Here is a 25,500-nt window from a genome sequence, read left to right as displayed (position 1 = left end):
ATCTTCTTTGGAGTGGTCTGCTGGGGAAGCAGCATCTCTGCTGCTGACAGGAAGAAGCTGAACAGACTGGTGAAGAAGGCCAGCTCTGTCCTGGGCTGCCCACTGGACCCTATGGAGGTGGTGGCTGACAGGAGGATGATAGCAAAGCAATCTCCTCTGATGGTCAACACGTCACACCCCATCCAGGAGACCATAACAACACTAGGTAGCTTGTTCAGTGACAGACTTCTTCACCTGCGGTGTCTCACGGAGAGATACTGCGGGTCTTTTCTTCCTGCAGTGGTCAGACTCTATAACCAATAATTTATATATATATATATTTTACCTCTTTAATTTTAATTGCTAATAACTTTTTAATAACTGTTATTTATAGGCTCTTGTTTGCTTTATATATATATATATATATATATATATATATATATATATATATGTATTTATTTTATTTTTTTTGCACTGTCTACTTTGCTACTGTGACACTTGAATTTCCCCGTTGTAGGACGAGTAAAGGACTATCTTACTCTTACTTATCTTAAACACAGAAAAAGGGTATGAGGTGAGCTTGAACATGACATGAAAAAAAAGGTGGGGAAATTGTTGGAAATGGTGGATAGCAGGGATCCTGAAGATGTGTGTCAGCAGTGAAACATGGCTTTAATAAAACTTCAACCTCAGCAGTCATTTTTATCCAATTCCCCAGCCGATCACAAGTCTTCCATTTCGGGTTGACCATATCAGTGTGTCACAGAGAAATTACCCATTGCTGCTGAAGCTAAATGATGCTAGAGCTCAAAGAAACAGAAGAGGCTGACTGTGAAAGCATAAAATGGACTGTTGGGTTGATGCTAATTATACAGTTAGGGACAATTAAAGCTGTTATATAACTTAAGTGCATATCTCAAAGCGTCCAACTACCTTACATTTATCTAGCTAAGTTTTTCTAACAAAATAAATAAAAGGGTTGCACACAAATCAGAGAGAAGAGAGACATCCTTCTTCTATACGTTCACTTGACATTCTGACCCTGTTGCCCGTCATTCTGCTCAGATTAAACAAAGAGCCCTGTGACAAGTGGAGACAGAGCGACTGTATAAAAGAGGAGAGAGTACTGAAGCATCCAGTGAGTGATTCGAGTCACTGTGGAGTGTATGAAAAGCACTATAGTGAATGAAAAGACCACAGTGTGGCTTGTCTGCGCTGGACTAAAAGACCACTGGCTGCAGGTCTGGATGTTCAACTTGAGATCAGATTTATCGCGTGGTGGTTGAGAAACGGAAGGAGAGATGACTGAAACATGCACAGAGACACACTAACAGGACATTCGTGAGTAGGGTATAAGGGAACACACACACACACACACACAAATACACGCACACCCTCTGACAGACGGCGGTAGCCTCAGAGCACAGCCAGGGCAACTGAACACACTTCACAGGAAGTGGCAGCGTGGAGCACCTCGGAAACACACACTCTCGTACACACAGAGCTGCCCCACTCAAGGACACACAGATGGCAGGTGCTGCACAAATACAAGCTACTGGAGCATGTCTTATAAGACAGCCAGCCAGCTAGCTAGTTGCTGCTTCAGTGCTTTGGATATATATCCTTTAACATGGGGAGGCGCAGCTAAGCTAACAACTTAAGAGAGGAGCCTGTGAAGCAGAACGTTGAGTAAATGTGTGCGTGTGAGGAGACAGAGTTTACAGGACAGATATGTGAGGATGTGTGAACATTTTGCCATCCATCAAGCTATAAAATTACGCTTTATCTTAATGGAAAATATCTGTAAAAGCCAACCTATTTCACATATCGTCAGCATAGAGAGATGTTCCACACAAAACAAGCAATACCACTGAAGGATTAAGTTGAACCAAACTAACCATGACTATCAAAGTTGAGAGAACAGAAACTAGGAAGCAACAGAGGATGAAACACACCAACGGTTATGATCCATGTTTGACCCCATGGCATTTACCATTTGATGAACACTATCTCACAAAAGTGAGTTCACCCCTCGCATTTCTGCAAATATTAAATTATATCTTTTCATGGGACAACACTGAAGAAATGACACTTTGATACAATGTAAAGTAGTCAGTGTACAGCTTGTATAAAAGTGTCATTTACTGTCTGCTCAAAATAACTCAACACACAGCCATTAATGTCTAAACCACTGGCAACAAAAGTGAGTACACCCCTAAGTGAAAATGTCCAAATTGGGCCCAAAGTGTCAATATTTTGGGTGGCCACCATTATTTTTTAGCACTGCCTCAACCCTCTTGGGCATGGAGTTCACCAGAGCTTCACAGGTAGCCACTGGAATCCTCTTCCACTCCTCCATGACGACATCACGGAGGTGGTGGATGTTAGAGACCTTGCGCTCCTCCACCTTCCATTTGAGGATGCCCTACAGATGCTCAATAGGGTTTAGGTCTGGAGACATGCTCGGCCACTCCATCACCTTTACCCTCGGCTCCTTTGGCAAGGCAGGGGCCGTCTTGGAGGTGTGTTTGGGGTTGTTATCATGTTGGAGTACTACCCTGTGGCCCAGTTTTTGAAGGGAGGGGATCATGCTCTGCTTCAGTATGTCACAGTACATGTTGGTATTCATGGTTCCCTCAATGAACTGTAGCTCCCCAGTGCCGGCAGCACTCATGCAGCCCCAGACCATGACACTCCCACCACCATGCTTGACTGTAGGCAAGACACACTTGTCTTTGTACTCCTCACCTGGTTGCCCCAACACACGCATAACACCATCTGAACCAAATACGTTTATCTTGGTCTCATCAGACCACAAGTCATGGTTCCTGTAATCCATGTCCTTAGTCTGTTCTGCTGTCTTTAGCAAATTGTTTGTGGACTTTCTTGTGCTTCATCTTTAGAAGAAATGTGAGGGGTGTACTCACTTTTGTGAGATACTATATACTGTTAAACATATGTATTAAAATAGGTCAATATTTCATGTTTTTCTTAATTAAATGCAGTAATTGATTTTTATTGTATTGAAAGTAGAAAATGATATTACTGTAAAGATCAGATTTTTTCATTTTATCATAATCAGTTTAATTTTTAGTTTTTTTATAATTACACAAAATATGAGTTAAAGCTAAAAACATAATTAAAATCATAAGCCAAGTTATCACCAAAGAGAGTTGGAAAAAGTCCTCTAGTTATTCTATTACCATACATCTCCTATGTTTGATACAAAGGGATGTTTTAGGGGACAACAGGGAAGTCGCTTAAGATTTTGCTGATGGGCTGACAGCTATAACCCCAAATTCTAAGGCCACTAATGTATATTTTGGCCCCCTTAATTAGGTTAGTTTAGCTTTGTGGGGCAGAAATTGGACTTTTACTCTACCAGTTGACTCACAGGCCTCCTGTTTTGTGATTGAAACCATTGGTTTCAAATTATGAAATATGAATAACCCAGTTTTGGCACCAAGTATGACTCAATGCCACCTTTAAGTGACTCTGTAATAAACAGCATATCTGTATTAGTATAGTGTTCTAAAGAAAAAAACACACTGCAAAAAATTCTGCAACTTTAGGAATAAATCTGTTCCTTTTTCTGCCAGAATTGTAAACATGTTATGGCTCCAACCTCCAAGTTTAAAGTCGGATTTCTAATGCTAATACATTTACCAGTACAGTTTAGGGCCTCTAAACAAAGAGCTATTCAAAAGTGGCATTTCCTAGAACAGGGTGTACCGCCGGGTATCAGGCAGTTCTCAGCCACAGCCAAAGTTTGTAAGCTCTGCCACAAGTCCTCCTGAGCCCAGCGTAGCAGAAAGAGCAGAGGAGGACATTAAACACGGAAACCACAACAGAAGCGAGCGAACAATGACAAGACAGTGACAGCGGCGAGGAGCGACCGGACCGAGAGCTGTGACAAGGGAGGAATCCGTCTGCTTACCCAAAGCCTCAGAATAAAAATAACATGTTTTCATGTGATGTGCATTCCGCTTTCCATGAGCCACAAGATATGAAGAATATGTGTGTGAGTGTGTGAGTCTATATTTGCACCAATCCTCATTCTTTCCTACGAGGAGAGCCTCACATGCTGAAAAATGAAAAATGAGGGTCGGATTCCGCGGCTTGTTCGCAAGCCAGTCCTTCAGACATCTGTTATAACTTAGACAGATCAATAATGGATATCACACTCGCACCAAAATATGGACCATAATAGGACAAAGGAGGAAAGGTTCTCTCTGTCTCTCCCTTTATATACTGTCTCAGCTCTTACAGCCTCTGCAGATGGCTGTTCACAGATGAATCTGGTCCTGCTGGAGGTTTCTACCTGTCTTCCACCTTCTCCTTGACGTAACTAACGACGGACCCTAAGTGTCTTTTAGTAATTTAAGAATGTTTAGATGTGCTTCATAAGTAAGAATGTGATATGTTTTGTTGTGATCTGTTGTTTTATAGGGGAGAACAGGGTTGGTTGTCACATGGGTTGGTTGGCACACTCGTTATATCTCGCCACCAGAGGGCACTGTCTCTCAAATTGGGGTATGGACATTTCCAGAATTAGGATCAGAGCTCACCTCAAGCGGCAAACTCCGGTCTCAAACAATGAAGCCAATGTGGAAGTGATATAAACTGCAATACATCGAAAATCTGCTTGAGGCTGGCTGCAGAAACACCGGAAACCACATAGATATGAATGGGAAAAAGACAATCTTTGCAGCATTAATAAACATGTTTACAGCCTGGTTCAAAAAACGGCTTGGCCCTATGAAGCTAATCTCTCTAATGGCACACACTGTACGGGGGGTGAATTTTTTTCTAACGTGACGGTTCAGAAGATATTAAGATTATGAGTTTTGCCCAAATAAGGACATGACTGGCGTGACTCCCGGTCGGGAACACACAGCCATTGGCTAAGAGGCTCACACTACGTCACACTCTGCCCAGTTGAGTTCCGCATTACCAATATGGCTGCTGCCGTCGATTTGCTTCAAAACAGCTCTCAGGAACAGATGGGTGACGTCACGGATACTACATCCATATTTTATACAGTCTATGGCTCACCTACATAGTCTTCTCTGGAGTAAGACAGCTGAACTTGAGGTGAGAGGACTTTTTGTGTTTTTCATGTCAAATTGTAAATATTCAGCTCCATGGTATTTTTCTTCTAGGCTTTTAAATGATGGTTTTATAACAAAACAAGTGTTACCCTTACAAAGTGTGAGGGGAACGCTATAGTTTAGATTTTTATTAGCTAGATAAGTAGTTGTTAGATGGTTGTTAGCCTTGATGCTAGCAAAAAAATTCCAGTTGGGGTTGGTCGTCACTATGTTAGCAGAATCATGCATGGTGAAATTAGTTGGAGTGTGCAGACCCTACATTTGCCATCACTGTAACTCAGACAGTGACTGCAAGTAGCCTAGTTGAGTAGGTCATTATTGTTCGGCCTATTTGTTTTGTTCTTTATGTTGTTATATAGGCTGGCCTAAAGATGTGTTTCCTGTTTATGTTCCTTGCTCATTTCATGTTAGAATGCATTAAGTTATGTAGGCCTATCACTTGTCAGTGCAATTAACCTTTCAAATTTAGTTCTGCCTTCTTGCCTTTTTTAAAATATTTTTCCCATTGAAATACCATTGTGACAACCAACCCCATAGTGTATGACAACCATCCCCGTGATGGGGTTGGTTGTCACCATGTGTCAGAGTCTTTGATAGTTAATTGCCTCTTTGTTATAATGAGTTGGAAAATGAGAGGATACACATTTCAAGCCAACACCTTAAGCTTCAATTTAATTTAGGAATGACTATTGAAAGATGTTTTGATGATGAGCAATCATCAAAACAGTAAAAAGTGTGACAACCAACCTTGTTCTCCCCTAGATGAAAAATGATTAAGTAAAGCATTTCACGATCAAACAGAAGCTAAAAGCAGCATTCACACATCCAAGTGTTATGTCACATACAAATTTGGTGTACATAACTTTAGTTTGTGTTTCAATGCCTAATGGCTTTCTGTAGGAAATGAGTTTCCTTCCTACTACGTGCTTTAGACACCTCACATGCTGCTTGCTGTCAGGAAATGTACGCCTCAAGAAAAAAAATCTGAAAGTCGTCGCTTCCCCAGATTTTCTTTCATGTTCATCCGGAGTCGACTTAGGCGAGAGCAAAACTTCTAATGTAAACAAAGGCGGGTGGCAGGTTGCAACTGATTCCAAAAACAACCATGTTTAGAATGAAGCGCTCTGTTCTCCACCGCACTGTGCTGCTCTGTGTGTGTTTGAATGTATGGCCTATGTGAGCGTGTGTTTGTGTGTGTGTGCACTAGTGGTCAAACATTCCTCCCTGCCTGCATGGCTGAGGGGTACAGCTGTCGTTGGGGGCTATTTTCCTGCACGCTGCATGCCATTGGTGGATGAAGGAGGATTATTTCTGAGGTCAGAGAACTTTGGGCTCGGAGAGATGGAGGAAATAATGAGAAAATAAGGGAGAAGCAACATGGTTTTGGAAGGCTTTCTTCCAGGAATCAAACTCTGGGGCTGCGTTTGTCAAAGCAAAACCACGAAGGAATTGACACAGCCAAGAGCTCCACAAATAAGAGAGAGAGAGCAAGGCCACTCAAGCCATCTCGCCTCTTAAAGATAATTAACCGATACTCAACTGTCACATAAGAAAGCCCCAAGTGACTGCTTTGAATTTTGCCTTAGCTCGAGAAGCTGCTTCACACGATGCCTTAATCTTGTCCATTACTGTGAGGACGGCAGTGTGAACAAAGTGGCTGCTCTCAAAATTGTTTTACACCGCCTCTCGTCCAGCCAGGGACCCTAAATGGATGAGATTCCCAATTCCCCTGCATATCCTCCAGATTAAATTGGGAGGAAAGAGAGCTGCGGCCCCACTAATTCAGACACAGAGAGTGTGAAACTTATGGCCGCACTCGGCTAATTTGCTTTTGCTCATGTCCACACAGACAAAATCAATAGAGTGGAGTAAGAAGTTGGAGAGGGGCGAGAGAGAAAAAACGCCCCACTTTCCTGATTTAGGTCAGCGGGAGTTGTGTTCACCCTCATGCTGTCTGTAATTAAATAAAACTAGTTAAAAAGTCTGCAGAAGCTCCCAACTCAAAGTCAGGGGAAGAGGGATGAGAGGAGGGGGAGGGACGCTGCTAGAGTGATTAATTTCATCTTTGTTTTTCTCCTCCCACAGTTGCGAGGGAACACCATCATACAAAGTAGAAAGGTAGCCTCATTTGTGTGCCCGTTCAACGCCTGGCGCTCCCCGGGGGAAAGAAAGTATAAAGATTCTAATGAGCTACAGAGAGAGCTCCTGAAACATAAACATGCAGATAGAGACACACAGGGACAGTGCTCTGCCAGCCTTGGCAGCTCAACTCGAAGGAGGAACTCCATGTGGAGCAGCAATTGACAGCCCATCAACCATCACGCGCGTGTGTCTGTCTGATTCTCTCCACCTCGCTGTATCTCCTCCTCCATCTCACCCATATATGTCTCTCTTTGCTTTTTTCATTTCTCTCTCCCTTCATGTTCCCTTTAGGGTGGTGCTGGGAGGAGTGAGGCAGATCATGCTTGGGACATGTACAGAAGCAGGAACGCACCAGTGTATCAGCAAGCCATCCTTATAGCAGTGTCAACTATAAAACAAGAAGCATACTTATAATGACACATGACAGTGCCAAAGACAGCAGCTTCCTCAAACTGTCACCTCAGCCTGACAACATCTGCATTGTCATCTTGAAGTTATGCTTTTATTTTGAAATTCATACTGCTCTCCTGTCTCACAGTTCCTGCCCAGGTGTGCATCATCATTAACTATCAAACAGTGGCAGCAACAAGCGGACAACGGCAAGCAGTCAAGATTATGACAAATCAAGTTGAATCAGCTGTGTGGAAATATTTTTGGATGGGACAAAACTCATGCGATATGCTGACGATGTTGCTACGAGATGATACACAGGAAACACGACTTACCTGGACAGGCATCTCATAAAGAAACACAGAATTGACCCCCATGCTAACGTTACCATTAACATAGATGATTCTGACATCCAAACACCTCTGCCCAACTTTTCTTATCAACCGCTGAACCCCAACTCCATTAGTGTGAATGCATAGATACAATGTCCATAATTCAAAGTTTAACAGGTGTCCTAAATGTTAGATGATCAAAATAATTTGCAACCGAACATGAAAAATGTGGCACTTTACAGTGAAATACAAGTATTTGTTCTTTCTGTTAAAAAAAAAAAAGTGTTAATTTTAATGTTAGCAACATTTCTGCACTAAAACTGTCAAAATGGCTTTTTTTTTCTTTACGTGAAATGTAGCGGATTATGTTTAATGGGTACATTATACCAACTGAAATTGATGATACCCATTTTTTGATTGATTGATAGGGGAAACAATTGGCCGTACCATAAAAAATGTATATCAGAAATACTTTATTCATCCCGGGGGGAACATTCAGTTGTTAGAGAACGCTCTTATAAGAAAAAAGTCAAACTAATAATAGAAAGAAGGAATACAATAAGATAGAAATATGAATAAAATAATATAAATTGGATTAATAATAAGTATACAGAAGTGCAGAATAGTTAGAGTTTGCTATGTACAAAAGCACTGGGAATGAAGGTGATATACACAGGATGTTGAAGTGGCAGGGATATTGCACAGTCTGATGGCCACAGGCAGGACTGACTTTCTGTAACGTTCTGTGGTGCATCTAGGGGAATGAGGTACTCATAGGTAAGTGAAACAAAAGGTTGAAAGAAGTAACTACTGCATATAAAAGTATTTCATAATTGGTTTGAATTATCACTGTCAAGACAAAAGGTGGTGAGAACTAAGTCTTAAGATTTGCCCTACCCAAACAAGCTCCCATATTCAGTTCATTTTGTTGCTTTTAATTTAGATATGGTTAAAGATGGGGCCCGGTTTTATGGGGACCAAATCTTAGCATAACATTTGTGTACAGACATTAAAGATCGACCAAGATAAAACAGCCAACTTTGCATTGCAAAAAGCACTTCCAGTACCACTTGTACCAAAGTGAGTGAGTTTCTCTGAAAGGGTCTGAATAAAGTGTTTCTGAAGACTTGTATTCCTTGACTGTGTGCACGCTGTATGTCAATGTAAAAGTACATCCATTCTCACATCTCCATGCCAAACAGGCACAATCCCAGCCAGCCACTGTCTCCCAGTCTGTACTATTATAGGTGATGGTGATGCTAAGGTTACTGGTGCATTAGCACAGCGGGTGCAAGGAGGATTATGGCTGGAGTCCAGATGAGGGTCCCAGGGGGAGCTTATGGGTGACGCATCACCACTCATGATGCCTGGAAACGTTCCACTACAAATCAATGGCCTGTTTCCCAGTGCTCATTCAATCACTACCATTACCGCACTAACCTTTGAACTACCACCAACAGGGAATTATGCAGCTGCAAAATATTTCCAGATATTACAGTTGTTGGATTTCTGCATCTGTGATTTGGAACTGTAGATGTGGACTGAAGTTTGAATCAGAAGTATGAACCATAGAAATGTGTTGAAGAGGTTAGCATCAATGGATCAAAAGCACACTCAGTGATGTACTCTTTCTGTTTCTGCTTCAGGGGAAGACAGCAGCATCAGCATCTCCCTGAAAACATATGTCATAAATGTGTGTAGCGCTGCATGCTCCATTTGCGCATCAGTATTTTTAGCATCTCCATACTCTAAAGGTCTGCATGGCACAGGAGCAGAAGGCCTCTTCTGGTCTGGGAGAAAAGAGAGAGAGAGAGAAACTAGAAAGAAGACAATGCACAGGTCTTTCAACTCTAGCATCTGTTTCTGCGGTGCACACGAGCCACTGTCTTGTACCCTGGCTGTGAAGGATGTGTTTTTCCTTCTACTGCACCAATTAACTTTGTTTTGGAGGGTGATGGGAAACAAACACACCTTGTCTCACTTCATCTGAGAGTTTTCGGGGGTTCTGTGTAAAATACTAAAAAGTGAGGAGGATGGGATACAAGGCAAGAGGCATAAATCGCTGATGTTACCCTATCTGCTACGCTACTCTTTCAAGTTTAACCATTCAAACAACATGAAAGCATCTTCCTTCAAAAAGCTCACGGTGTTCAAAGACTGAAAGGTGATACCCGGCTTTGTGATGACCATCAAGGTTAAAATGAAACCCCTGACAGGTCATTAGGCTATGGATTAATAGGTAGAGGGGTTACATGATCCTAAAAGAGATTTCCATTATTGATTCATTAACAGCAGAGATTACTCTGCAGGGGACATTTTTCTTCCCGGGCTGTGATGCTATTTTTAAATTCAGTTGCCCTTGGGAAAGAAACCAACACAATCCTGTGTGTATGAATATGTTTTATTACTTCATCAACCCAACCATCTGCCATCAAAAAAGGATTCACTTGAAATAAATACAAGTGAATGTGGACATTTCTCTCTGTCATCCAAGCTTTTGTACTATTTCTATGCCAGTGTGTGTATATTTTATCTGAGGCCAGCTCTCAACACAAATTGCTTGTTAGCAAGAATAGCCCGAGGCCCCACAAGGTATGAGAACCATCCACAAAGAGGGAAGCTGCTATAGGATCACACTTTGTGTACACAGCCAGCAATACCTCTCCTCTCAAGTCTTTCCCTCTGCTGCACTCCACCAACTGCCCGAAGGTGTTCATCCGCCGTCATCGCCCAGACCGAGAGCTCCCCCCCCCCCTCACAAAGGCTCCCACAGTGGGGGTTTTCCTTCACGTTTCCCCTCTCACCCCCACACAAAGGGGATCCATTTCAACTGCTTTTAGCAGCGCCACTTTCCACTTTTAGTTCTTCAGACCACCTCCCCTGAGGCAGCAACTGATGGAAAGAGGGGAATAAAGACACCAGGTGGATGCTTGGTGAGAGGTTAGGCTTGTGGCAAAGAGGGGCCACTTCAAGCCAATCCCACTGTGGTTCAATGTGGTCTTTTTTGGTAACGCCTGGCAGGAGGAAAAGAAACTAGTACCAGCGCCTGGGGTGACCCTGATGTCTGGTTCACTGGTGTTTGAATCATGCTAAGTGTTTGTGCACCATCAGAGGATATCTGGGATTGTGGTGTATTTTTAAATGTCAACCTGTTGTTAGCATAAGCCATTAACTGACTCTTTGATGTACTTAAATGATCATTTATTGAAATGATACATATATACTCAGTAAACTTGATATACTGAATAAATATAATTTGAGGCACCAGACAGCTGCTGCCATCAGCTGTCTTGCTTTTTGCCAGTTTCACGTGTAGTTTGCCGATAAAGATATCATCCGCCAAAATATCCACAGGGAAAAATGCCAAATAAATTATAACCATATGTGTCCAAATATGAGACTGATTTTTTCCCTTTGAAACACGTGAAAAGTGGGATTGTTTTATACTCAGGGTCTACACTTTAACAAGCATTTTTTGAGTTTATTCTATGTTCACCTTAAATGTCAGCAGGAAATAAAGTATGCACTGATTTTAAAACAATGAAAGGACACACAGTCAAACTTTAACTTGTGTACAAGGAAGTAAAAATGATAGCATTCCAGTCTCCCACAAGTCAAGAATGAATTCTGAGGACATTTACACTACACTGAGTGACTCTCTCCTCTCCCCCTCAGTGTGGCAGGTTGGCATTGACACACTGTCTCATGGTGCATAATCAACGTAATAATTAAATTATTTTATTTTAAAATATTAATCTAATTTGTTTGGTTATAGTGTTATTCATATGTTCACAGATAAATGCAGGTTACTAGGCAATAGTTGTTCTATATGGACAGAATTCTGGCCAAACTGGGGGATAAGACTTAGACTATTTGTCTACAACAGGGGTGTCCAAACTTTTTTCAAAGAGGGCCACATATGATGTTGTCAGAATACCTCAGGGCCCGTGGCTCCTACTGAGACTTAGGAATCCCAAAAGTTATATATGAAATATTCATTTAATAACAATCATTTTAAATTTTGTCTCAATAAATCAGTAACTAGGTAGTCCTCAGCTCTCCACAAGCCATGTACACATGAGTAAACGTTATCTTCTTCTGGAGGAAAATGTTTCTCATTAGGGTCCGGCAATGTGGGAAAAGTATTGTATCATTATTTTCCTATGGCAGGATCATGATCTAGATTTCATCACACTTCTTTTTTATGTGGTTTTTAAGACCTTTCTGACATGCAGGCAACATTTTAAGAACAAAATAATTGTTTTCCTGAGTTCTGAACATTTTTGATGCACCAAATTTTGCCTTTTCTGCACAATTTCATAATTTGATCTTGTCTTGTGTCCTCTTTTGTGTCTTCTGAAGTTTTAGTGTTCATCAAAAACATTTTCACATCATGATAAAAACATTAATTTGAAAACTTGTCAACTTTAAGAGTCCTTGTGTTTCTTCTTTATTGCCGCTTTGCAGAATTCCCAGAGCTTTGGCTTTAGACAGGTAGTCCATATGAAGCTTTTTGAGACGTTTCTGGATTGACTTTAGTTTTGTTTGTAGAAAGAAAATGTGATTAATTTCTTTGCTATAAATAACACAATTTAAGATGGAAGCTTGGGGCCATAAATAAATGGACCTGGGGCCGCAATTGGCCCCCGGGCCGTACTTTGGAGACCCCTGGTCTACAATGTGAAAAATTGCCTTCGGCTTCACAGACAAACAGACAATACAACATTTTTAGACAAGAACAGAGATAGCGCTTGGGATTCTTCCTGGTGATTGCCAGCAGAATTCTTTTAAGGAGCTAGTATAAAATATGGAGCATAAAAATATAAAACATATCCAGAAATAAGAAAAGTGCACAGTAAACTCTGAACTCAAATCAAGATAAAGCGTGTTCCAGAATTCTTTGGTTTTACACTTGCCAACTGTTTCCCCATCCCTGGGCAGGGAAGGGCAAACCCTCTGCTGGCTACAGCATAATTAGCGCAAAATATGGGAGTATGAATCTCCTTAAGAGGAACCAAATGAGAAGTAAATGATTCTTTTGTCAATGTAAAAAGCACAAAATGTCACCACATCCTCTTACAGTTTTTTTTAAACCTAGCCAATTGAATCATCAGAAGGAGTCCTCTGTGTAACTCCCAGAAAAGGAGCACAAACAAAGCCAACCTCACAATGCACTGCGATGCCAGCCTTCAGTGTTTCTATGAAAGCTGAAAAGCCCCCATTCAATCATCAGTGATAGGCAGGAAGCGGGAAGACACTCAGTCTTCTCCCTTCAGACAAACAAAACTTCAAATGATCCACAAGTTCAGATGTTTGTGGGGAGGAGGTTTATTAATTCAAGATGAGTATTTAACTAAGAAATCAGTTTCTGTCTCAGCATGGTTTGAAGGCTTCCCTCTTCGCTGGATAAACACTCCAAATAGGAACAGGACGCCGCTGAGGGGTCGAGTTGAAAAGAGGAGACGTAAGAAATGAAGTGGGTCGCGGTTGGAGGTTTAGTCAACCTGATGAATTAAACAGACTCTCTGAGGCAATAACACTCTACAACATCCACACATTTAATTTAGGATTTCATACAAGTCGCTCAGCTGGGAAGAGCCCGGCTGTTCTAAAAGTAATCATATTTGGAGCTTTATCATACAGATTGGAGTTCTTCATTTCAAAGTCTGCTCTTTTGCCCTATAAGTCTAAATGAAGAAACTCCCAAATGCAGAATATGTCCATATACCTTTTCTTTTTATAGAAGAAAGCTTTTCAATCAGCTGAGCAGCCTTGCGTGCCTGAAAAAAATCAATTGCAATCGGGCTCCACACTTCAGTCTTAAATTGACTGAAAAAAAGAGCTGTGACGAAAGGGGGTGAGCGGCAATGAAAAGCCCTCTTGAAAGTCAGCCTGACATTAAACTGGCTTTTCTGTGCGCGGGAAGAGAGGAGAGGAAATGAGGGGAGTTGACGGAGGAGAGAGGTGAGGCGTACGGGCAGCGAGCCAGCACCTCACATGCAGCAGGTTGACAAGCAAAAGGCGAGGCGGGCCTTCATCTCGATCGCACATAGAAAGAGAGCAGGAAACAGATCGCTCACACACATGCACAAAGCTCACAGGGGACAAAGATCGGATGTACAGGCTGTTATATACACCGATTCGACCGCAGCAAAGATTCAGACTCATAGACACACACTTCCAGCGGGTAATGAGACAGCTAACAGTAGACAAGGTCGAGAGAGGCTGCAGCCCAGGCAGCAGCTGATCCTCCTGTTGTGATCTTTTGAATCAGAGAGAGTAGACATGAAAACAGTTCAATCTCAGAGAAGACAGAGCTAAACCAATCAATGTCAATGCCACATCTCTTCAGTCAATAACCCCCACTAATATGGCATACCTGGGGTGTATGTGTGTGCAAGCATCTCTTTTTGCAGTGGAGATTTTCATGGTCATTTCTGAACTGATCATCGTTAAATCCTCTAATTCAACCAACTGCATCCATGATGTAAGTAGAGCCAACACAGGGAGATGAATAGCTAGCAGGACAAGAGGAGACAACAAAGCTCAGGCCAAAGCTTTTTATAGAAGCAGAGGTAATCAACAGCAGAGCATAAAAGACAGGAGTACAATCATTTTGTGTAGTTTTAGCCAGACAGAAAAAAGAGCTGCCTGCTCCATTACATTAAAAAACACACTGACAAAACAGGTACAGAAAGCATAGAGAGACAGAAATCTAAACTGGGGGAACATACCATCTGTCTGCTGCTACACACATTTGAGAAACAGACTTATGACAGGCAGATGTAGAAAAATCCTGCATCTTTCAACTGGTTTCTCCCTAAGCTCTTACCTCCTTTGTAATCATTCTGTTTTGTTAAGCTTTCTGTTTGTGCATGGCAGTGAGGGTGTATACATTGAAAACAACTGCAAATGTACCATTCCAATTTAGTGTCTTAAATTTGGGTTTATGTTCTCCCACAGAGGAAGGCAGAATTCTCATTTCCAGCAGGGACTATTCATTTCGATGACTGAAATGACAGCTTGTATCCCCTGCAGCTATTTGACTTATTAACAATAAATCTCTGGCTGACATGTTTTAGAACAAAGAGCATGAGAAGAGCCTCAAATATGCCCCTGATATCAGCCTGAAAAACGCAACAAGCATGAAGTCTATAGATCCACATGACTCAACTAGAAGACAAGAAACTACAGGAGCAGCTTCATCCCCTATAGTTTGAGAGAAACATAGCTTAACAACAGATAGGAATCAAGAATCATTTCCAATAGTTCAGGCCATTGACATCACATGCCTTTAACAGTTCCCTTATTGATACCTTTCACATGGTTCTGCAAGCCTTGCAGAACAATGATGTCATGCATCATGAGAGGATGTCAGTACAGAGGCAAAGAAGGGATCTTAGACGAGTGTCAGTTTCATGCTGAATCATGCTAACAGCTCAATGTGCAATGTTCCTGGCAGTATGATTTTCAAGCAAAGGTTGAAACACCAGGAAGGTGATGAAAGTTTTGTTCACACAGCATTAAATATTGGAGTGTTGTGTGTTTGATGCTACACGTCGCAGGTGTTTCAGTTGAAAGGGTGACCCTGTTAACTTGCAACTTTCAGCCGAATGCATCTCTTGTAAACACTTTTGATTTTTTAATGAAAGGCATATGGCCCTTTTCCACTACACAGTTCCAGCCCTACTGGACTTGACTCTACTCGGTTTGGGTATCTTTTACACCAGCCTGAGTACCGACTAACGATGGGCGGGGTCGTCATAATACAGCCGCGCGAAACTGCGCTCACGTCATTTTGAACGCGACGCAAACACAACAATCACAAACAATGGAGGACATGGAGGCAATGGTGTACTTTCTGCTCGGTCTGTGGCCTTTTGTCGCAGGCTGAGTGAGAGAGGAAAGCAAAAGGTGGCTGCAGGCGGCGAGAAGAAATATTTCAAAATGGCGTGTTTGATTCCTGTGTCGGGCGTCGCGCTCATGACTCTTCGGTGACAACATTCTCTGACCAATCAGTGGCCGGCAGTCCGTCAACGTCACCTTTTAGTATCGGCTCAGCTTGCTTGGAACCAGAGCAGAGCAGGTACGAAGAACTGGTATCTGACACAAGGTACCGCGCGCGTGGAAACGCAACACAAAACCAAGTAGAGTCGAGACAAGTCGAGTAGAGTAGGGCTAAGACGGGCCGATGGGAAAGAAAAACACTACTAAGTTGCATAGAGGAGGATTCTTTCCATGTTCCAACAGCCGTAGTAATCACAACAAACACTGAAAGTTTGGCTTAAAGTCACCAGCTAACACGGTCGCTCTTTAAACCAGAACACCAGAGTACAAGAGCTTCCCATCTCAGTAGAGCAGTGAAGGTATGTCCAATATTGACAAGGAAAACCTATATAGGTCTACTTTTTCCTCACAGGAATTGATAAGGTAATTGATACAGAGTTGGATCAATAAGCAGAATCAAGAAACTCGACTAGCTAATGGAAGCCAACATTACACTTTCTCAATTCCCCAGCTAATGTGAAGTTAGCTAATGATTTGCTCATGGCAATAACACTTGGTGCCTCGAGCAAATAGACACCACTCTGAACATTTTACCATTGCTATTCTTTAATTGGAGGATCTTCTACTGTAGAGGCTTTATTGAACAGTCGATTGATATTTCAGCTGCTACAGTGTCTCTGTGCACAATGTAAAGTCAAGGAAATCGATCTAAGTCCATTCAAGTCAATCAATTTGTTTACTTCCTCCTGAAACAGACTTGATTTTTAAATATTATCAAAATAGAGAGCATTCTGGGAATAAAGTAGTACCATGTGGTCAACAGCAACCTCTCCTTAACTACATTATATAGGATTTGACGGCGCACTGAAGTATGCAGCCCAACAAAGAGATGTACAACATCTGCTGTAGCTGCAGCTCTACTCCAAAGCCTGTGGGGTTTCTATAGTGCTTCATCATCTTCAGTTTTCTAGTCCAGTGAGGTTGCTGCAGACACACATCCAGAAATAAAACTCAAAAACCTGTATACACTACAGCATACAAACCCACATATGCAACAGTGGCTACACACAGGACAGCGAGGCCACAAATAAACAGGGATCCAAGCAAACACACAGCGTATCTTGTGATATCTGGGACAGGTGAGCATGGATGGAGAAGGGGGAATGGGGAAGAGAGATAAAGGTTGAACAGACTGCAGCTCTGATAGAGGTAAGTGGGCTACTAATGGAAAGATATAGATAAAACCCCAGGCAGAGAAGGAATGAGTGAGCAATAGATGAGAAGAAAGTGAGATAACGGTTGTCAAAGTGTGACTCGCTGTCTATCGAAACATTTCACTCTGCAGAAGTGTGACAAAAAGAGAGAAAAGGATACAAATACAGGAGTTGGGAAGCAAAAGAAAACCAATGTGATGAAACAGGAAGCTAAAAACATTCTAGACAGCTACGGAGAAGGAGACAGATAAGGCCAGCGCTGTGGGTGAACGCCCAGTCAAGGTCTAGCAATGGCGTCTGTACAAGCTGACTGTCTGAAGACCTTTCACCTTCTTCCTCTGTCTCCGTCTCTCTGTTACACTGACATTAATCCTGACTGCCGCCTGAATGGGGAACTCCTCACGGTGTCCTCAGTGACCTGAACAGGACTGTGATGCTCTCAGAGGAGCAGAGCTGCACTTTATAAGACACTATTTTATTTTAAGTATCTCGGCACGAAGATGAGGCCATGTCCACAAAAGCATCTTTAGTCTTCTGTTGTGCATTTCATTCGCACTAAGCTGTTGATTTACACATCTTAAAAAAAAAACACTCTGCAAAGTGGATTAACAGTAGAGTCCAAACTGAAATATCTCAAAAGCTATTGGATGTACTGCCATGAAATTATCTGTGGACATTTAGGGTTGCCAAATCATGAAAAGTACAATTTTAAAGATTCCCCTTGTTTGCCCCTTGTGCCAACAAGTGGTTGATATTTGAGGGGTCACTGCACCCAATGGATTTAATTATCTGATCTACTGACCTTTCATCCTCAGGTGAGTTTGTCCAATACTAAATGATCAGTTCTAAGTAGGGATGCACCGAATGCCATGAAAATTCTTGGCCGAAACCGAAAACCGAAAATGAGGAAACCATGGCCGAAAACCGAAAACCAAAACACTGAAAGAATTTATTACACCAATTGTTAGTAAGGAGACCGGGGACAGTTGTAACACAGCTCAGTTGTAACACTTGCTCCAATCAGGAACAAGTTAGGAATCACCTGATTCACTCTGCACATGCTCAGTTTAGTTGCAACTACTTTGTATAGCAGTTTGAACACACTGGGTTAAAAGAGCTCAAAGTTAGATTGAAATGTCAAAAATGTTACAACTGTCCCCGGTCTCCCCTACCATTGCATTTATGGCTCTGACTGTGTACTAAACTCACTAAAATCAAGGATCTCATTGAACATATCAAACAATAAGGGTGCATGCTCCTCATCTGGTTCAGAGAGACAAGTCCTTTTTTCTGCACTCTGCCCTCTTTGGTTCAAAAAAACATGTATGATTGTAGAACTATGATGTTATTGCTGCTGACAGCAATGTATGGGGTACTGTATTGGGATTCCCAACCCTAAAGAGTCAGTCAGTTTGTCACTTGCCAAGAGTGCCTGGTTACCAACTATTAGAAAATAGTAAGCAATCTTAAAGACAAGCATTAAAGGGGACTCTATAAATTGAATAAAAGTGTGAGTTTTGTTATTTTGGTATTTTAGTCAGGATATACAAAGGCTCCAAATATACCTGTGTCACAAATATACCCGTGGACAGGTCCTCCATGGCTTCATAAAAGGGAAAAAGGAAGAGAATGCTCTTGTACAAGTTTCTCTTGATGAGGGTCAATCACACCACAGAGAAATGCGTCACAGTGAACACCAAAACAAAGGACTGCACCAAAGCCATCTAGTCTCCTGTATTTACACATCCCCCACTGTGACTGTGAATGAGTGTGAGAGACCATGTTTTAATTGAAGAACTAAGAGGATAATTGAAGACAGAGACAACCACCACCATTAGCTCCTCTCATTCTTAAATTATGCATATGTTCTTAAAGCAAGACATGACATTTTATTAGCTATCAATAATACATTAATGACATAAGACTCCTACTGAACAGACCATAACTTCATCTTTTCACAAGCCCGTTAATAATAAATTAGGAGGTAGATGTAGCCATCTCTAATGGAAGGTTTATGTGAAAATGGAAGCCCAAAGGTCATTGTGATGCGCTGGGTCATCACACAAACGCTCACACAGATCAATGTACACCCCTCTAGGGTCAATACATGCAGGGCAGGATTACAGCTATGTAACACAGATCACTGATTCTAGACCAGTGCAGGCGATGATTTTTGTGCTGCAAATGAGCACACACATAAAAAAAAAAACACAAGCCTCTCTCGTGAATAAACAGCTCCTCTCACCCGCCAATCAAAGTGATTGTCACCGGCAGACGCCCTTCGTTTATGAAAATGGCATGTCAGTCATTTTTCCCTCACCCACACGGATGCCAAAAACACACACAAACACACACACACACACACTCACACCCTTTGCTTCCACTATACAGGAGTGCCACTGATCAGTTAAGCTGCTGAATTTCTAATAGGACATATCCCATTAACCTCGCTCACGCAGGGATCAGGGATTGGTATCAGAGAGGGAAAGCACAACTGATCTACACCATGACAAGTCTGCTACAGAGACACCAGGAGTATTTTATGACAGGCGTAAAGGTAGGAGGGTTGGATCAAACGCCACATACTCACTCAGCATTGTGAAAATAAAGAAAATCTCATCACCACAGACCATCTTTGCCAACATTTTTTTTCTTTTCAGCGATTTGAGATTTTATCAGCAAATGCAGTATGCTTCTTATTTAAAAAAAACAATCTTCCTGTTGATTTGCAGCAGTTCTTATCAGCCAAAAAGGAAAGGCCCTCTTTTCTTTCTTTTTTTGGACTGTGTAATGTAAAAAAAACAAACAGTTAATGGCATTCACATGGGCGTGAGATGCCTTTAAATGTCTTCTTTTGTCCACCAAGAAAGAGCAGAATGTTAAAGTACCATCCTTTTCTATGAGAATTGGTTAAGAAAAGCAGCAAATCATCACAGCTGTCAAGGTGGAAACCATTTCTTCAGCCATAGTTGATCAAAAATGAGAAAAAACTTGTTAATGTCAACAGTCTGTGATTCATTTTCATACGATTGACTCATCCATCAATCGGCTAATCATTTCAGCCCCAAAAACCAGGCAACTACTAGAGACACGAGCCTTTTGAAAGCAGTAACTCATATCCAATCTAACGTGAAATCATGGCCTTTATTATATCAGTGTGCATTCTGGTAAACTGGAAATCACTCAGCCATCTCTTCGTCGCGGCCTCATCTCCCCTCAGCGAGCACACTAGACTGCCACTTGAATGGGGAAAGCAGGAAAGCTCCCCCCTGCTGCCTGTCTCTACATCATACATGGATGTGGACAGACAATTACAGCGTATTGGTTTGTTCGTGTCAGCAGCCCCAGTGGGATTCACAAGGGCATCCCCAGTGTGTGTGTGCGTGTGCTGACAAAGCTCTAAAAGGGCAAGAAAAAGAAGTAAAATATTGTATTCCTAAAAAAATTGACTGAAATAACACAATCTCGTGTTTATGTTGTTGGATCAGAACAAGCAGACGATGTTGGTGCTGTTTGATTGTTTTGTCGTAATTGCTCGATAAATAGAGCATGATTTAATTGTGTAAAACAAACGAACCAGCAATGGCGTTTTTCCAGCTCCTTCCTCACGTCTGTGTTTCCCACAATGGTTATTATTGTCAGGCTGAATCAGCAATGAATGAGCCCGTCATATGTCACATGTCCTTGCTGATTTATTTAACCCTTCCATGATGCACACACAGGGAGCAGCTTGTGTATCGTAGAGGGCAGGGTGGTTAACTGTCTTGCTCTCTATTTCTTTCCTATTTTTTGCATCTGTTCAATTCCCAAAGGGCCCCCCTACAGTCTCCCTGTATGCTGAGTGATTGCACTAAGCGAGTGTATAGTGCGCATGCAGTGGAGAAGGGGCACTATCTCTGCAGATGGAGAGGAGGAAGCAATTACAAGCTGGTAGGCTTCACCTCGCCACGCCCCTCCCCCCACCCTCCCCACATACATCGCCCTGGGGCTTGCTGCATTAGGGAATCATGGGTATAATGGTGGAATGGGCCTCTGGGTCTCCCTCCAAAACAACCTGCTAATCCCCTGTGGAGTGGCGAAGGGAGGGGACGGTTGAATTTGGGGGTAACAGGGCAAGGCGGACGCCCCGACAATGAGTCCACCCCTGACACGCGCCAGCACCCATCACCCTCCTCCTCTACTCCCCCCCCATCAACCGCAGCGACATTCCCCCAGGGAGAAGCCAGTGATGTCAGCCATAGGAGAGGCAGGAACCCCCCCAGGCCCGACATTGGCCCCTTCATCGTAGCAAGGCCTGGAGCAGGAACATTCAATCAGGCCACTGTTACAGTCCATCTGATTCTCCTGTTAGCCACAGCATCACAGAGGAGAACAGGGTTGCTTTCAAGCCTCTCCAGTCATTTGTGGGGAAATTCAACATGCACGCACATGCATGCAAACAGGCTCGTTAAAATGGTTTAATTACGTCTCGAAATTATGATGAGCAATGACATGCTTGATTGGTTGTATCAAAGGGCTTTAATGAGGAGAAAGGCCTCACTCTCTGTCTGCACTATTAACTTGACGTCTGCTATAGATATGACACAATGCAGCCTTGAGTAAGTTCTATAGTTAGAACTGTTCCAACACCACTCTTTCCTTCCTGATGCAGGTCTGACTCAAAGTCCTCCTCTGAAACCAGTGCCATGGTTGAAAAACACTGATTGCACTTTTTGCCTGCACCATACGGGGATTGAGTGTTATGTCACAATAACTAAGCTGAAATCAGTGTGGTTTTTCAGGCTACCTTGCATCGCAAACTTGACTTAACCCAATACCACTGATAAGATAGCATGGGAAGTGGTAACAATACATAAAGCTTAGACTGAAGCATAGGCCATGTACAATTCTGAAGCGTGCTATGGGAAATATACCTATACTGTAATTTAGGAAGGACCAATACTGGTATTCGACTTTACCCAATACAACTGATAAGATAGCATGGGAAGTGGTAACAATACATAAAGCTTAGACTGAAGCATAGGCCAATACCAAGTACAATTCTGAAGCATGCAATGAGAAAGATACTGTAATTTAGGAAGTTCCAATACTGGTATTGGGATCAGATCAAATCTATTTTTAGTCACTTACTGGGTCAAAGTGTGTTAGTTTTTAGTAAAATGTGTAATATAGTAGTCATCATAGGGCGTTTTTTTGACCGCAGGAACTTTACCCCGGAACAAGGTTCATTTCGACCAGAGGAACCAGGGTCTAAATTTAGTTCAGGGGTAGATAATATCCCCCCTGAAAAGTCCCTGCTTGGGGGGTAGTACTTTTCAAAAGGTCCTGGGACTGGGACTACACAGTTGTTGAAACACAGAGGGAGTTCCTGGGAATGCATCCTAGTTTAATTTTTCTTAAGATTTCAAAATATTATTTAATATGATATTTTTTCTCCATAAATCACTGGTCTGATTTGCACAATCTACCTCTATCTAGTTCTGGGGGCTAAAAGACCCAGGAACTCTTGGTTGAAATGCACCTATAAAGGCATACTGGCCTTTACCCAATACCACTGTTTACGTAGCATGGGAAGTCAGAACAATATGTATTTTGTAAAGCTTAGAATGTAATATTGGCCAATACCAAGTACACTTCTGAAGCATACAATGAAAAATATATCTATACTATAATTTAGGCAGTACCAGTACTGGTAATGGTATCAGAATAGCTCTATTGTAGTGGCTGACTGGGTCAAAGTGTGTTGGTTTTTAGTCAAATTTATGATATTAGTCATCATGCTTACAGACAATCCAAAATCCAGTCAGCGAAGCTCCCTGCGAACTGCCTTCATGCCTCCTCTTATTCTCTGTATCCTGATATCATTTTTTACGACCAATCAACCCCATCTATCTGTTCAGAAGCTTAGCTTTGATATTCTCCCTCTTGACTCAATCTAATGTCTCCATATCCCACGTCCATTTAAGAGTCAGATATTAGCATCATCTCATCAATCTTCCAACGTTCTTGCTTCGGGTTAAAAAACAGTAATCACTCCACTGGTGGGCTAATGGGCGCCCCAGCATCAACTCACTGAGAGTCCATTCATATTTCATCACCAGCAGTGGGCCCCCTCTGTCCTCCCAGAGCCCCGCTTCACCAGTAAGGCGAATAGACATCAAACGCCTCAACCTTCCAATTAACCAGCAAGACGCTCTGATCTCATCTCGATTTGGCCTGAGATCAAATGTTCCTGTAAGGATCCAAGGATTTCCAAGGCCTTTTAGTCAGCCTGCCTCCCTGTCAAAAGGGGATAAAATGTTCGCTGAAAGCACCTGGAGGAGATCACATTTAAAATGGCTGAGGTAGGGCCTTACTTTTACCAATATTTAGATATCACAGCGAATCCACAGCATGGATATTACTCGTGAAAGGGATGAACAGTGAAGTTTTAAACCAATGTGAGACAATGATTTTAACTTTGCTGAGGTGAGATTTAGCTCAGCATTATTTCAGGTAGGGTTCTGCTATAAAATGTGGAGGAGAGCTGCAGAGAGGCAACAGCTGGTCCTGCTCGCATGAATAATTTAGGGTGAGATTCCAACTGGGGATGAACGGTCATTACTGGTCTATGGTTATTTGGAAACATGGATAAACATTTGGATATCAGTTCCTCCTGCAAAATAAGTAACAGGATGTAGAGCCAGACGGATATATTTGTCAGCTGATGGTACCAGGCAGGTATTGGTCTCAAGTGACTAGTGTTTGCATACAGGTTACCAGACATGCACCAATATCAAAACTTTTCCACATGTCAAACAATGCAGGAAGCAATGATTGGGGTGGTCATCAAGTAGTGTGTACAAGAGAGCATGCTCTAACACTAAGGTGGAATCAGCTGTATGCTTACCTTAGCAAAGTCATATCAAAATGTCTACTTTCATCATCTGCCAAAAACAGCTAACTTCTCTTAACATTTGCACCACGTTCCCCTTATTTAAACAGATTTTAATTAATTTATTTTGCAGTCTGGCAGTTCAGAACAGCTACAAACACTTCACCCTAAAATTGGGTCACACAATAAGCCGTACAGACATTTCTTTTATAGCATAACACAATCCTTTTTATACCCTCCAAGCACTCAATAGTCTTTCTAAAGTCTCCATTGATCCACTTACACAGAATGAATGACATTCTCAGACACCGGTAGAGAACATACAGTACAAACAAAAAAACAAGGATTAACAGTAAATCAACCTGACAGAGCATCAGACTGAAAAAGAGACCCCTCAAGTAGAGGGCTAAAGTAATGTTGTTATTTTCAGGACTACAAAACGAACCTGTGACACCAACCAGCTTCTCGCCATCGCTTAGCATGCATGCATGTGTGTGTCATGCGAGCTTAATTTCACAACAGGAAAGCATCCAAGTTCCTTCCTCAAAAAGGAGCAGGCCACAATGAAGCGTACAGCTGCCAAAACATGTGTTGAAACACAAATCACAGTCAATTAAAGGAGCCTTATTGGTGTTATTTAAAATAAAAAACAGGATAAAGAGCTTTAATCTCATTAACAGGGCCCCCTCCAGCCGTTTGGGGACAAAGGCATGTGTTTAGCCTTCAAAATAAATGTCTTCCTTTTATCCAGCCTTGTGAACTTTGAGGGAATGGGTTTAAGAGGCTAAATGGAGTAAATCTATTCAGCCCTGTCAAAATGCTGGCTTTGTGGGCTCTGGAGGAGTCTGCCCTTCACAGGATTAAGTTATAATATCATATATCCACACAGTGACCAGTGTCAGGCCCTTACATGGACAAAGAGGGGGAAACAAGTCGGTACCAAGGGAAAATTTAGCAAAGCAGTCAAGTGACCGGACTGCAGAGTGTGACAGAGAGAGGCCAAAGGCTAGTTTGTGGTTCACTGTGTTTCACCGATTTCAGGTCATGGCTACAAGGTGGCACATAGTGCTTTTTGGCAGTAAGCAACATTTAGAAGAGGCCTGAGGCTGGCTTATTATGCAACCACATAGGCAGCATGCAAAAATAAAAGCACAATAGGAAAAATAATAATGTGATAGTTATTATGTCAGAGTTACAGTAGTTTGAGAAGGAGGTTTCAGGCCACTTTCCTGGCATTTTTTACAAAGATCACAAAATAATTATTGGCTCATTTTCACTGAGGCTCACTGGGACCGGAGCATCACACAGACCAGTATCTCAGGGGAATACAATTATGAGACATTTAAGCCGCCTCCAGCAGCCGCATCTCAATGAGACCCTTTTTGTGAGTAAAGACAAGCAAAAAAAGAAATTCCTACCACACCAACAGGACAAAGTCTGTGTGGGATTTT

At 42.1% G+C, this 25,500-nt stretch overlaps 1 protein-coding gene across 2 annotated transcripts in view; it reads right to left on the bottom strand.

Moving 5' to 3' along the window:
- Window positions 1–25,500, bottom strand: part of dock4b (dedicator of cytokinesis 4b) — a 170,271-nt gene that overhangs the window by 143,851 nt on the left and 920 nt on the right. The gene's annotated exons all lie outside the window — the stretch shown is intronic.

Source organism: Notolabrus celidotus, chromosome 21, assembly GCF_009762535.1.
Source record: "Notolabrus celidotus isolate fNotCel1 chromosome 21, fNotCel1.pri, whole genome shotgun sequence".
NCBI classification, from domain to species: Eukaryota; Metazoa; Chordata; class Actinopteri; order Labriformes; family Labridae; genus Notolabrus; species Notolabrus celidotus.
This window is presented reverse-complemented; position numbering and strand designations above follow the sequence as displayed.